The sequence below is a fragment of the Pteropus vampyrus genome, unplaced genomic scaffold, assembly GCF_000151845.1.
Source record: "Pteropus vampyrus isolate Shadow unplaced genomic scaffold, Pvam_2.0 Scaffold181, whole genome shotgun sequence".
Classification (NCBI taxonomy): domain Eukaryota; kingdom Metazoa; phylum Chordata; class Mammalia; order Chiroptera; family Pteropodidae; genus Pteropus; species Pteropus vampyrus.
Genome location: NW_011888962.1, coordinates 87,603 through 99,713, shown reverse-complemented (window position 1 = coordinate 99,713; position 12,111 = coordinate 87,603).

Sequence of the window (12,111 nt, the reverse complement as noted above, 5' to 3'; positions counted from 1 at the left end):
CTCTCTCATAGGCTGAGTGACACTAAAGGTACCTTAAAGCTTCTATGGGCTCCTAGGGGTAAAGGGAGATGGCTGACTGTGCTGGCTGGAGGGCTTGACAATGATGGCTTAGAGAGGGGGAAAGTGACACTAAAGTTGAGAGCCGTAGAGTGAACTTCCCAAAGTGGAGATCAAATGACAATCACAGCCAGACCTGGAACCACAGCCCAGCAATAGTTAGATGCCAGCCTAGTCGGCAAAGAGAGGAGCTGAGTCCCCTTAAAGCAATTCCTGTTCTTTGTGTCAAGAGGACAGAATAAAAGAAAATTTAAACCAGCTTCAGGTCCTTCAAAAATAGAGGGAGGTGGGACAGAGACCAAATCATTGCAGAGATGAGTGATATAAAAGCACACAATTAGGAAATGGCACGTAAATCAGTCATTTTTACCCCAACACTATGAGAATGGTAATAATTAATTTTATTAGTATAATCCACAAAATTTTACCAAGCATTTACTATGTGTCAAGCGATGTTCTAATCACTTAACATGTATTAACTCATTCAATTCACACAACATTCTATAATTTTAATCCCCAATATTTAATGAAAAAATGGAGAAAGAGAAAGATTATACAACCACCTAAGATTACATGGCTAGGAAGTTTTGAACCTAGGACTTGTATTTTTTTCCTGCTCCCAGAGGCCATTTTGTTTTTTAGGAAAGTGGGTAGTACTCACTGAAAAGAAGAAAAACAATCCTGATCTAGAGCTAAATTTTGAATTAATTGAATACTTACCAAAAGAAAACATACTAATTTATAAAATAACTAAAGTCTTAGGTATTTTTTTCTCCCTTATCAATGGAACAGTAGTCTTAAGTGCTAGAAGATTGGTTATAGCAAATAAGGAAAGCTCCATTGTTTCTATATTTAAATTTTAGTGAGTAAATTTTGACTCTATTATAGATGTTAGTCAATATAAGTATACCAAACTTCCAATATAAGATAGAAATTTCAGTCCATTTATTCATTCTCCTTGCTCCCAAATTTACTTTGAAGCAATCAAAGAAACATAGCAATAGGAAAATTAGGGGAAAGTACTATCAGTTTAGGGTATTTCCATAAAACTGTTCACAAAATCCAAACTGTCCATGAATCCACAAACTCTGGAACATGAAAAGAGTTTAATGGCAAGAAATCTATTAATAAAACTTATTATATAAAGAAGTTAAGAGTTGAAGAGAGACAAATGATCCTCTGTAAAAAGTATGTGGAAAATTAAACACTGAGTCCTAATTTTTAAGTTTGAATATAAGACATACAAGGAATACAAGACACACCTTCTTCAAATAGCCAATATCTTGCTTAGTGATGAAAGATTGGAGACATTCTCACTAAAGTCAGGAGCAATGCATTTAAAGTGTTAACAAATCTTTAAAAAAGGACTACTAGTATTGGAAAAGAAGAAGCAAATCTATAATTGTATGAAAATTGGAAAAGAAGAGGCAAATTTATAATTATATGAAAATCTTTACTTGAAAGATTCAAAAGAATAAAGTAAAAAAAATTTAAAAGTTTAGTAAGGTGGTTGATTATAAATCAACATTTTCCTACATATCGACAATTAGAAATATAGCAGTTATTTAAAAAAAAAAAAACTTAAAAAACAAGGCATGAAGAAGATTTTGGGGGTTTTGTTTGCTTGTTTGTGTAGAAAAGTATAGAAGATACATGAAAAAAATTAACTGTGAAACTTTATTAAAAGCCTTAAAAGGAGACATGAAAATAACATGTTTCTGAAGAGGAGAGTATGTACAGTCCAAATCCGAATCACCGATCCATTTGTTTACATTTAAATATTTATTATAGAAACTTTCACATATACATACAAAGGCAGAAAAAATAGGGTTATGAACCCCATGTACTCATCAGGTGGCTAAACAATATCAGCATTTTTCCAATCTTATATTATCTACCTTCAGCATGCTCTTTCCCCATCATCTCTCCCAGTATACATAATATAAGACATGATATAAATAAATATGCTCATTATAGCTAGAAAATTTCTAAAAACAATAATAATGAAGAAAAATTTCTATAATAATTAAAATAATTGATGCTGGTACCAGAGTAGGAAAAACCAATGGAATTAAACAAAAACACCAAAGAGACACTACATATAAGAATTTGATATTTGATAAAGGTAGTATTTTTATCAATGTTTAGAGCATAGGTTAATCAATAATTGGTGTCCATCAGATGGTTCTATAAAATAAAAAATAACATTGAATATTAAAGCACTCAATTATTTCCAATAGGAATATAATCAGTATAATATTTCCAAAAATGTTTTTGACAAATGTATCAAAAGCCTGGTAAACACACATGCCCTTTGAATCAGATTTAGAAAAGGATACACAAATGTATGTGTAAAGATGATGATAAAGTATTTATATAATAGAAGAAAAAATGTGAACAAATTAAATAACCAGTAGAAGATTATCTAAATTAATGTTGCTGTAAAAATGCAATGGTATATTATGAGACTACATAAAGACTATATGTATATATAAAGATGTTCGTGATAAACTGTTAAGAGAAAAGCATAAGTTACAAAACTGTATAGTATGATCCCGTACTATGTACTATGTACTATGCCTATGCATACATAGAAAATAACCTGGAAGGATATACATAAAAATTTAACAGTGCTTAGCTCTGAAATTATGGGTGGTTTTTCTAACATAATCTAATTATTCTACAGTGAACATGTGCTATTTGTATCATAAATTTTTTAATTAAAAAATATGTACCATCATAACTTTAAGTATAGTTTGTAGATGAAGACCAAAGTTGTAGAAAGAAAGAACAATCATGGAATTTATTAGTGAGGACTGGGTTGATGTTTCTGATGTGTAAGATGATGTAGTCTGTTCATGACTAGACTAGAGATCAGATATTCAGGTTATTAACATATATGCCCTGGCTGCTATGGAATATGAAGCAGGCTTTGAAATTCAAGCATAATTACAGAAATTCAAATGTGTAGTCCTTGCAGTCAGTTGTCTTGAGTACTAATGAAGTTAACGAAAGCCAGGAATCTTAGAAATAATAGATGATTAACATATTAAAAAATGCACAGTTTTTAAGTTTGCCAATTATTACTCCTGAAGTGAGCATTAGTTTACATGTTTCAAAAGCAAGGTTTCGTTGACTGAATTAACTGTATACAAAAGCACTTGCCAAGACATTTTTCTGTAAATTAAAAGAAGAGAGCAATCATATTGTTTAACCTGAGCAGGCAGGAAGCCTTCAGATGCCAGATCCCACACTCCAGCCTGCAAGATTCTTGCCCATGCCAAGCTTGGCCCGGCCCTGTCCCCAGGAACAATTTAATTCCCAGTCAAGAGGAATTTAAAGAACTCTACATCAATGGACATGTAGAGAGAGAAAAAAAGAAAACAGACTCTGTTGAGTGGCAACTTTTTGCTAGACATGGTGTTACTACTACCTTATATCAATTATTCCACTTAGTTCTTCAAAACCTGTGGAGTAGATGGCATCCCCATTCTGCAGATGATAAAATCAAGCCTAAGTTAAAATGACTTTCCCATAGTATCACAAGTAAGAAGTAGTAGAAGCGAGATTCATATCCATATTTCTGACCCAAAGCCTTTTCGAAAGGCGTTGAAGACAATACTGATTTTGTCATCCTGCAGCAATTTAGAGGTAGAATGCTTTGAGGTTGAGCAGACTTTTGAGCCAGAATGCCTGGGTTGAAATCCCTACTCTGCCACTTATTAGATGTTTGGCCCTGCACATGCTTCTGAATCTTTTTGTAATTCATTTTCCTCTTCTGTAAAGTGGGAGTAATAGCAGCACCTGCCCCATAGTTTATAAGGATTGAGAAGGATTAAAGTATATATAGGATTTGGGACCTTCCTGACATATAGTAAGCATCAATAAGTGTTAGTTATCTTTGCTATTCTTTGTGGGGATTTTGTGGCCACTTTGTATTCCATTTTCAACAGATGTTCTTTATCTTATTCCCTGCCTTTGTTGTCTCTCAGCCTTTTTCCTGACCGCTCCATAAGACTGCAACTCTGATCTCCAGCTCAGCACTGGTCCCCTGCCAGCTGCCAGGCTTTCCTGAGGTCAGCTGCCCACTGGCTGCCAGGAGCCAAGTCCACACATCAAACTCTGTCTTGCTGTGCTCTGCCAACATATTGCTACCTGTGGGCCTTTGTGAGACCTTGGCTGTGCCACTCACCACTGGTTACCCCTCTCTCAGTACACTGCTCTGCTTGCAAACTGTCAAAACGTCTTTCTGTCTCTACTAGTGGCACCCGTCTCTCCCCTCATAAGAGATCCTGTTTCCAGATTACGGCAGCACAGAATTTAAAAACGATCCCATCCCAGTCTGACCCACCATTGTCCACTGAGCTTAAGCTCACAGAGGAAGACTAAAGAGAAATCTTCTCAAGCTAGAGAATGTGAACCCCCTCTAATCTCCAGAGTACCCTGAAAAGGCAGTGCAGGGTGGGAACTAGAATGCACTCGACTATAAAAATCGGGCAAAGTACACAATATTTAATTCATGCCACCGAGGTATCTCCAAACATGGTACAATTCTGTACAAATTACATCGAGTGCTTCTTAAGACATTGCTGACTTCTGCATCTTGACCCTTTCAGCTTCTTTTCTTCCTGCCAGATTACATTCACTGCCTCTGTGCACTTTGTCAGACTCATCTCACCAAAAAGATTTACAGTATGACACCCAATTTGAAATCACCTGCAGCTCTTTCACTGCTTTTGCCACCTCTAATCTTATGTTAATACAGAAGTACTTAAACAGCCTCAGAAGTTCAAATCCATCCAGATTACTTTTAATTCTATAGGCATCTACCCCCCTCTCCCCCAAAAAAAGAAAAAGAAAAAAAAGGCAAAGTATTTTCTGTAGCACAAGCCTGCACAGAAAAATAAAATATTCTGATGCTTCAAAGGACAGATTTTCCAACTTTTCTAATTCTCTAGAAATGGAACGATGAATACTTTGATCTCACCATTCATCCAAACTCTCCTGTGCTTGGTTCTGAAATTTCAAAATATCTGAATTTTCGTTTTGCTTTTTGAAGATGAATACTTTGTATCTATACTATGTCTTTCACCCAGAGTTCTCAAAATTACTTTCTACAAAAATTTCAAAATGTAGAAGTAGATTTCAAGTAATGAAAGGAAAGCAAAATCTTCCAGTGACTCTTCAAAAATACATCTGTACACAAGATGCATAGAGCTGATACTAGGATTGGAAGGAACCACTATTGAATAAACCGCATTTTACTCTCTGTCCTACAATGATGTCATCGTTTCTAGCAACACTCAATAAATATGCAAGATGAAAAGCCAAGTATTTGTTGAGCATTTCCTAATGATGCAACGTCTATTTTAGAAAGCATTGTAGGGAGGAAAAAAAAGTGTATTCAATATAAATCTATTTAAACACTATCTTGGTTAGAGAACAAGGCTGACGCTAGAAACAATTACAGAATACTACAGTCTATAATTAGAGCTTAATAAACTGTGTGCTACAACTAATAAGTTTAAAAGTAATTAAGAAAAGGAGAGAAGCTATTGTAGGCTAGGGATGTAAAAAAATAAAGTGTATAGTTTTCAAGTAGACCATAAAAAAAAGTGTTAAGGGTAATGGATGGGCAGAAAGAAAGGGAATGGCATTCATGCCTGATAGGAAAGCACAGGGGAAATAGACATGAAGTCATTGAAGACAGGGCAGAGACTAGTAAATGGGCATATAATGGGGGAAGGGTGGAAAGAAAATCTTCTCTACTGGAACAGAGGATTTGCTACAGGGAGTAGAGGGAAATAATTTGAGATAATTAAGTAGAAAGGAGATTATGTGGGTCATTGAGTGCCAGTTAGGTTTGATGCAAACTCCTAGCAGATGAATGGCATAGCAGAGCCCTGATTTAAGAAATATATTCAGCCAACAAATGATGAATAAATGAGAAATGATCTAATTCATTGGTTTGTTTGTTTTCTTACAGAAGTCTTTATTTTACAGCGTAATTGGAAAGATCAGTTCTCTCTTATTATTTCTGAAACTTTAAGTGATTACAAAGACATTCAGAATCTTAGTTCAAATAGAAATAATAATGATAATAATGTATAATAATGTAAATAATAATAATAAAATAATTGTACATTATTTTTATAAGAATTAGATTATATATGAAAAGTGATTAACATATAGAAATTACTTACTACACATCAATTCTCTCCCCCAATAAGCTATTTCAATATTCTACAAATATTGAAAGATGCATTCTAAATGAGATTTTGAGATTTAGACAAAGCCGTTACATGGAGAATCTAAGGAGTTATAAATAATCAAACTTTTTAATTAATCAATCAATAGTCTGATTTTATTTTAGTATAATCAACATAGATCTGGGAAAATTGCTCATTCCAAATGGCTTCATAGATGAAGTATACTGAATTTTGAATGGGGTAAGTCCTTTTAGCATCTCTGCTATGTTCATATAGACTGTATGTTCATATAGACTTAGATTAAGAAACAGATATAGCAAGTATGGGGCTTCTAGTCATTCATTTGTTCTTTCACAAAATATTTATTAAGCATCTAATAAGTGCCAAGCATTGTTCTAATCATTGGGAATATAGCAGTGAATAAAACATAAAATCTCTATATTCATTTATCTTATATTCCAGAAGGGGAAGACTGATAATAAATTAACACATAAATAGCATAAATAAAATAAACAATTAATGAGTGATATAGAGATATGGATAATCTACATCTATCTATACCCATATAGATATAGATCTATGTGAGATGGTGATACAGGCGCAGAAAAAAACCAAAACATGTATGGGGGGTAGGAATTGAAATTTTAAATGACCAGGAAGAGATTCTGTGAAAAAAAACATTTGAGTGGAAGCCTGAAGGAGGTGTGGGAGTGAACTTTGTGAGTGTCTGGAAGTGCCCTGATATGTTAGAAGCACAGAGTAGGCCAGGGAGAGAGGAGTTGAGATGGATCCAGGGAGGCAACAGTGTAATTAGGGCCATGTAAAGCATACAACAGCGAATCTCTGGAAGTATGCCCCTTGAGGAGCAGAAGGGAATAGCAGGACAGTGGCTTGCCCATAAGGGACACAAAAGTCATAGGAAAGAAAGAAAATGGCACCAAGCTCCAACCAGGCAGCAACCAGGTTTGCTCTTCCGCTGCTGCCTAGTTTTAAATGGCTCCTTCGAACACCCAGCCTCAGAATCCCCTCTGCCATAGTATAACAACACGTAGTGACAGTGAAAGATATAATAAAGTAAAAATATAGAGATTATAGCATTATATATTATCAATGCATCAAAGTACAGTCCACGAACTACCAGCAGTTTCAGGTCACCCTTTAGGAACCACTCTCCTAGAGCTGACAGGACACTATCCAGCATGCGGGAGGTACCAACAGGGACAGAAGGTGCCAACAAGGACAGATGGCATCTGTAGGAAGCCTACCTCACTGGGGCTGGGCAGCCAATGATGAGCACGAAATGGTGAAGGAGAAGGCAACTCGAGGTTTTAAAAATTAAAACTGATTTCTGATTTCCTATGCTTTCCAACCATTGACCTAAAGCCAGGCTGGTTGGATTCATATTCACTGACTACCTGGAAGATAAATCCGTGCCGTAAACTTCCACCAGAGTCAGATATCACTGCCAAGAACAGTTAGAAAGCTTGCTTCTTCCAAAACAATATTTTTCTTACTTAGTGTTAGTGGCCTGGGTGCCTGGTTTGCTTCTTCTTGCACACTAGAACCCTTATATCTTAAGTAATTAATAAGGAAATTTCTAATGATATGTAGCCTCCCATTTCTCAGAAATAACCAAAGATAATCATACTGTTGAAACATTAAAAACATTGCCATGCCATTGTTTTCTCTCTGGGTACCAATGGGCATTTTGGAAAAGCTTCCTATTGACAATTTTGGCACTCACTTAAAAAACAAAAATACTGGAATTCTGCCAACATTTCAAACTAGCAAACACGCTTATTTTTCTATGGCGTTAAATAAAAGTAGAGGAAGAACCCAAAACGATAATGATACGGGATGATAAAATGTCACCATTATGGCAATTTGCTCGACAGTCTTCAGGTGTGGGGTTTGTTTTTCCCCCTAAAATGTAGTTTGGGAATAGCGTTTATTTCCTGAGATATGCTTAGAGGTTACTGCACTTATACAGCAGATGACAGAACTAGAAGAAGGAAGTGAAAGAGAGATAGGGAGAGAGGGAGAGAAAGAGGAAGAGAGGGGAAAAGAGCAAAATTGAAGAAAATTGGGGATGGGGAATGGGATGGGGGAGGGGAGGGGGGAGGGGGGAGAGAGAGAGAGAGAGAGAGAGAGAGAGAGAGAGAGAGAGAGAGAGAGAGAGAGACACCAACCATGATTGCAGGCATAAACCGGTCATGTTTTTTAATTATCTTGAACCTGATGAAGTGTTTGCTTTAAGTTGGGAACTTATTTTACTTGAGAATTTAATAAAATCTACCATAACATGATCAGAAGCCTTGCTAAGCAAGTAAATTACTTATTTGTAAGTAATTACATTTCTACTTTTGCAGCTATACAGTAAAATACACTCAAAACAAAGAAAATGCACAGCAGTTTAAAGTCTTATTTCCCTCAATGTGAATTGCAAGTGCAAATTTTGAGATCCATACTAACTTAGAATCCACAAATGTCAAAGTAGCTTCTAAGTTGGGGGGGTGGGGTGAGGGAGGTGGGGAATGCTGCCCGTTTCCATAACTACTCAACAAATATACTCACTGTTAGCTTAACCTAAAAACACAGAGTTTTTGTAAAATTGTTGATTATGACATTGTAGCAATTTCAGGGATTTTTTTAAATCCAATAATTCTGGCAAAGAGAAACTGAGAACTTAAAAAATTATATGTAAGTCCTCAAGCTTTTCATTTACATCTAAAAAGAGATGTTCCTTTTGTTAAATACAAAAATTAAAAACTTAAAAAATTAAAACATTTTTTAAACTCATATTTTAAATTTAAAAAAATGCAGCCTCGAAATTACAAAATCAACTTAAAATTTGAAACAGCAAATAACAAAATACATAACAAATGCATTAGTTTCTTAAAACAGAAAATGGAAAACAAAACTAGATTCCATGAGAAAGTAAATTAAACACTCTAGACATACTCTTTGGAGTATTTAGCAAGAAACAGTAAAGTCTTTCCCTACAAATAGAAATCTATGAGTTGAAAAGGGATCACCAATACACACACCAAACAAAGTATCCAGAAGCTCTCTTGTCTGTATCTAAGAAACCAACTTGACTGTTTCAAAACCCATTTGAAATCCCACTGCAAATGCTTCATGACACATTATCGTTTTTATAAGGTTTCCTTTGTTTTTTGTTTTTCTTTTCTTTTTCTTTTACAGAAAAACTATATTACAGCACAGGTACTTCTAAGGAACTAGAGTGTCGGAGAGGATTACAGACAGGCATGGGTGACCAAGACCTGTTTTACTTCGGTGATTTTTTTTTCTAATAGCTAATGAAAGATCATTTATCACAACGGGGAGGTCAGGCCACTGCAAGTGGCCCAAGCTGAGAAGTGGAAACAGCCACCGCTGGGATCAGCAGTGCATGGCTGAGGCACTAGCAGGCACAGTGGGAGGGGCCAGGCTCACCAGCCGGTTTCCCTTCAACTTGATCCTGAAGTCCACAAACCCCTTTGCTCTGCTAAATGACAAAGGAGCCCTCCCAGCACAGAGACAATTGCACAGACCAATAAAACCGTCATTCCGGAAACACTGCACCAACATAATAATCTGCACTTGACCGCTTAGTAATAGCCAATAGATGCCTGGAAGGCACTTCTCTTCCAGGGAGGTTGAAGCAGTATACGTGGACTCTGATCACTTTCTGTGAGGCAGGAGGAAGGCAAGTCAAGCAGCCTCCATTTTGCAGATAAGACAACTAATGTACCGAGCAGTCCTGTCATAGGAGACTGGAGATAGAGCCAGAACCCATTTCATGGTGGCACAGGTTTCTAAGTTGTCTTGGAAGAAAAGCTACCTCCTTTAGAAATCTTGAAATATATATATATATGTATGTATGTATGTATGTATGTAATTTCCTCTTTCCATGTAATTATGTTAAACTTCTTTTCAGATTTGATTTGCTACCACATACATACTAAAAGGTTGAAAACACAAGAGAATTAGAAAAAGAAAGAACTAAAAGAAAGTATTTATTGTATAATGTGCTTTCCCACCACCACATGCATTGTCATTTTAGTCTAGTTTTTGGATTAGCTTCTTGAGTGGAAGTAAGGTCGCCCACCCAATGGCACAGTATTTAATACTAGTTCTCCAAAAAACTAAATGAAAATGGGCCTTGTAACATTTCATGAACATTTCTTTAACAGCCTCTGAAACTGTGCATAGGCTACCCTTGGACTCCATGATTAACCTGACTTCAAGGCATGACATTTATTTGTTTGGTGGCGGGCATCAGAGTGATTGAAACAAATCCATAAGCTACCCAAGCATTACTGGTAGAGGAAAGATCCCATTACATATCTATTTCTTTAATGTATGTAGAAACTATTATCATGAATTTAAAAAACAAATTCATTTTTAAATGTCACTAAATTCATAGTGGCTGTCATTATATATTTTTCATATGACAATTCTAAAAATATAATTATTCTCATGTGGAACTATGGGATAGCTTTAATAACTTGCTTCTAACATAGAATATAATGGAAATGATGGTTGTGAATTCAGAGACAAACTTATTTAACTTTAACCAACATTACCCTGTCAGAGACTGGTGAATTGGCCAATCTGGCATTCCATTTCCCTTGTTTTGGATTCGAAATCATAACTTCCTACAATACTCTTGGAGAAACTTTTCTAAGTTTTGGATACCTCTGAACATATGCCCTCCCACCAGCAGGGGTGGGCCGGTAATCCAGACTTGGCCAGTCAGAGCACCCTATCCCAACAGCCTGCAAGTGATTGGTACAGCGAAAGGAACATGGCCCAAGACAGACTAATTGATCTCTTCCCTTAGAATCAATATAAGGATATTGGAAGAGAGAAAGAGCCTCTTTTCTTTGGGGATCACAAGCTGTAGCAATAGATAAGCCTTGTTTCCAGAGTCCATTTCTTTCTAGCTTTATGAAGAACCTTCCTGACAATGATGCTCATACAGAGAGGGCAGGCAAGCAAAGCCAGAAGAAGGAGTCAGAGAAAGGCTTACCCAGATATAGCATTTAATTACCTGATACTAAACCTGTACCCACTAGACTTAAAATTATGTGACTTGATAAATTCATTTTTTGCTTAAATTACTTTATGTTGATTTTCTATCCCTTGCAATGAAAGTTTTGCCTAATTCTAGGGATAGGTAAAATTTTTGTCACTGAAAAGATCTCATTTAAAATTTGATCAAATAATGAAAAAAAAAAATTAATGATCATTGAACTACAGCAATTTCACACTGTTGTCCATTTCCTTCTTCCTAAACTTTTCTCCTCCTTTGGTTATCATAATGTCACACTCTCTCAGTTTTTACCCTAAACTTCTCGCCACTCTTTCTTTGTCTCTCCAGTAGCCCCTTAATTATGTGTGCTCCATGTTTCCATTCTCAACTACTTCTCTTCTCTACACAGTTCCTCATCCAATTTTATCCATCTATGTCTACTAGACATGATGAATTGGTCCTCAGCATCCATTCCAACCTCCATCAGAGAGCCCATCCTTCCCCAGAGGCTAGAAAGGTAAAGACCACAAGTCTCAGACTCCTTTGCAACAAGAGTTCTGAATACACATTAGGGTCCACCAATCTGATGGGCTCCAGTGAGTTATTTGGAAGACCGAAGTGAAGCAGGGGCTGGTTTCCTTTTGCTTTTGTTGTTTGCTGTTGTTAACAGGGGTGTAGAACTGTGGGGTTTTCCCACAACTGTGTCCCTCTGTGAGTCATTGACACCATGGTGTCTGGAGAGTTGTAGCAACAGTGGTTGTGGCAACCTGCTATTCCCAGGATAGCACCACGCTGTGCATTCTTGAA